We start from the raw sequence: 462 nt of genomic DNA, 5'->3' as shown, positions 1-462 counted from the left end.
AAAAGAATTTATTAGCATAAGATAAATATATAAAAAAAATTCTATACAACAAAAAATTCAAACAAACCAATGGAGGAAAATAAGCTTACTGAAAAATCGGTGCTGATTACTTATTGGAAAAATATGTTATGGTATAAGTAGAGGCATTATTAGTATTGACGGACTCAAATTTGAACTGAAGTCGTCAAAATAAGGATTAGATTATATTATTTAATAACCAGAGTTAAATAGTTAATTCCCCTTAATTAAGTTCCAACTGTTCTTCTTCTACTTGTTGATTTCTAGATGTGGTGCAAAGTCTAATTCTTTATATAAATGGATTAATATACAGCATTAGTTAATTAATTAGTCCGGCGGCTTCTAGCATGAATCATAGCTACTGAAAATTCAACCACAATTAATTACTTGATTATATATGCCCATTTCTATGTTATTAATTTATTATTGATCTTGGAAAAATAT

This window comes from Arachis ipaensis, chromosome B10 (assembly GCF_000816755.2).
Source record: "Arachis ipaensis cultivar K30076 chromosome B10, Araip1.1, whole genome shotgun sequence".
In the NCBI taxonomy this organism is placed as follows: domain Eukaryota; kingdom Viridiplantae; phylum Streptophyta; class Magnoliopsida; order Fabales; family Fabaceae; genus Arachis; species Arachis ipaensis.
Note: the sequence above shows the minus strand (reverse complement) of the source record.